Raw genomic sequence first — 3,156 nt, forward strand, 5'->3', positions numbered from 1 at the left:
TAACTCAAGTTGTCCCTTAACCTAACTCAAGTTGTCCCTTAACCTAACTCAAGTTGTCCCTTAACCTAACTCAAGTTGTCCCTTAACCTAACTCAAGTTGTCCCTTAACCTAACTCAAGTTGTCCCTTAACCTAACTCAAGTTGTCCCTTAACCTAACTCAAGTTGTCCCTTAACCTAACTCAAGTTGTCCCTTAACCTAACTCAAGTTGTCCCTTAACCTAACTCAAGTTGTCCCTTAACCTAACTCAAGTTGTCCCTTAACCTAACTCAAGTTGTCCCTTAACCTAACTCAAGTTGTCCCTTAACCTAACTCAAGTTGTCCCTTAACCTAACTCAATTTGTCCCTTAACCTAACCCACGTTGTCCCTTAACCTAACTCAAGTTGTCCCTTAACCTAACTCAAGTTGTCCCTTAACCTAACTCAAGTTGTCCCTTAACCTAACTCAAGTTGTCCCTTAACCTAACTCAAGTTGTCCCTTAACCTAACTCAAGTTGTCCCTTAACCTAACTCAAGTTGTCCCTTAACCTAACTCAAGTTGTCCCTTAACCTAACTCAAGTTGTCCCTTAACCTAACTCAAGTTGTCCCTTAACCTAACTCAAGTTGTCCCTTAACCTAACTCAAGTTGTCCCTTAACCTAACTCAATTTGTCCCTTAACCTAACTCAAGTTGTCCCTTAACCTAACTCAAGTTGTCCCTTAACCTAACTCAATTTGTCCCTTAACCTAACTCAATTTGTCCCTTAACCTAACTCAAGTTGTCCCTTAACCTAACTCAAGTTGTCCCTTAACCTAACTCAAGTTGTCCCTTAACCTAACTCAAGTTGTCCCTTAACCTAACTCAAGTTGTCCCTTAACCTAACTCAAGTTGTCCCTTAACCTAACTCAAGTTGTCCCTTAACCTAACTCAAGTTGTCCCTTAACCTAACTCAAGTTGTCCCTTAACCTAACTCAAGTTGTCCCTTAACCTAACTCAAGTTGTCCCTTAACCTAACTCAAGTTGTCCCTTAACCTAACTCAAGTTGTCCCTTAACCTAACTCAAGTTGTCCCTTAACCTAACTCAAGTTGTCCCTTAACCTAACTCAAGTTGTCCCTTAACCTAACTCAAGTTGTCCCTTAACCTAACTCAAGTTGTCCCTTAACCTAACTCAATTTGTCCCTTAACCTAACTCAATTTGTCCCTTAACCTAACTCAATTTGTCCCTTAACCTAACTCAAGTTGTCCCTTAACCTAACTCAATTTGTCCCTTAACCTAACTCAATTTGTCCCTTAACCTAACTCAATTTGTCCCTTAACCTAACTCAATTTGTCCCTTAACCTAACTCAAGTTGTCCCTTAACCTAACTCAAGTTGTCCCTTAACCTAACCCACGTTGTCCCTTAACCTAACCCACGTTGTCCCTTAACCTAACCGACGTTGTCCCTTAACCTAACCGACGTTGTCCCTTAACCTAACCGACGTTGTCCCTTAACCTAACCGACGTTGTCCCTTAACCTAACCGACGTTGTCCCTTAACCTAACCGACGTTGTCCCTTAACCTAACCGACGTTGTCCCTTAACCTAACCCACGTTGTCCCTTAACCTAACCCACGTTGTCCCTTAACCTAACCCACGTTGTCCCTTAACCTAACCCACGTTGTCCCTTAACCTAACCCACGTTGTCCCTTAACCTAACCCACGTTGTCCCTTAACCTAACCCACGTTGTCCCTTAACCTAACCCACGTTGTCCCTTAACCTAACCCACGTTGTCCCTTAACCTAACCCACGTTGTCCCTTAACCTAACCCACGTTGTCCCTTAACCTAACCCACGTTGTCCCTTAACCTAACCCACGTTGTCCCTTAACCTAACCCACGTTGTCCCTTAACCTAACCCACGTTGTCCCTTAACCTAACCCACGTTGTCCCTTAACCTAACCCACGTTGTCCCTTAACCTAACCCACGTTGTCCCTTAACCTAACCCACGTTGTCCCTTAACCTAACCCACGTTGTCCCTTAACCTAACCCACGTTGTCCCTTAACCTAACCCACGTTGTCCCTTAACCTAACCCACGTTGTCCCTTTGCCTAACATAGTTCACTGCTCGGAATCTCTGGTGTCGTTGTTATCCTCATGTAGATGTCTTGCGAGTGTTGCTTACTTTCCACATATTCCTGCTATCCACTGTCAATTGTACTGCAATAGGACTATATCGCCGACCCCCCCCCCTCCCCCCCCTCTGTCCCCCTCTGTCCCCCTCTTTGTGTCTCTGTCCTCTCAAGCTGGTCGGTCTGGCGTTTGAGTGTTAAATGAGCCTCGCAGCTGTTCAGTTGCATTCAGATGTCGACGCCCTCAGTGTACGTCGTGGTATGGTCTGTGTCCATTGTCCGCTGATGTCGTACGCGTAACCCACACGCTGTACCGATCATCGGTCGTTACGTACAGAGTGAAGTAGTGTGATACGTGTGACCGTACGCTGGCTGTGCCCAACGGTGTCGAATCTCAATTTCCATATGTTGTGCTTGATGCTACTTGTCTCGTCTCCCAATAACAGCTAGGTTGCACTGTGGTACGCCGTAGAGGCGTGTGGGAGGAACGTACGAACGCATTGTATGTCACCCTGGGTCGCTGGGGGTGGTGGTGCGGTGAGTCAGGTCAGGTCAGGTCAGCGTGAGCCGTCTGATGTAGTGACGCGTGTATTCCGACTTTGTCGTATTGCCTCACACAAAGTGCTACCCTGGTGGACCGCGTTCCATATCTGGGACATGCCGCAGATGCCGGTTGACAGTGGATCGCGGAAGGTACATCGCATACGTGCGCGGGCCACCTTCCACGTGTTCTCTTCTGCACATGTCGCAGTGTGTATGTGGTCTGATGTAGCGTGTCGTGACACATGACATCCTGGCATGCAAGAATTGTTGAATTCGCAAATGTAGGTGGACATCTACGTTTACTGCCCAAGATACGCAAATGAACTGGAAATCCGTTGTTGAGCGGTTGTTCACGCTGGAGGTGAATCTGTGATGGCGACGATCGGTACAGCTATTAACCGGTTGTTTCAGCGGTACCCGCCACATCCACACGCGTGACTAGGCCCATGTGGGTATGAAGCGATACGCGGCGGTGGCTTGGTGGGACTGTTCCCGGCCGGTGAAGGGGGGCCGCCCGGCGTGTTG

The sequence above is a fragment of the Schistocerca gregaria genome, unplaced genomic scaffold, assembly GCF_023897955.1.
Source record: "Schistocerca gregaria isolate iqSchGreg1 unplaced genomic scaffold, iqSchGreg1.2 ptg001049l, whole genome shotgun sequence".
Lineage (NCBI taxonomy): Eukaryota > Metazoa > Arthropoda > Insecta > Orthoptera > Acrididae > Schistocerca > Schistocerca gregaria.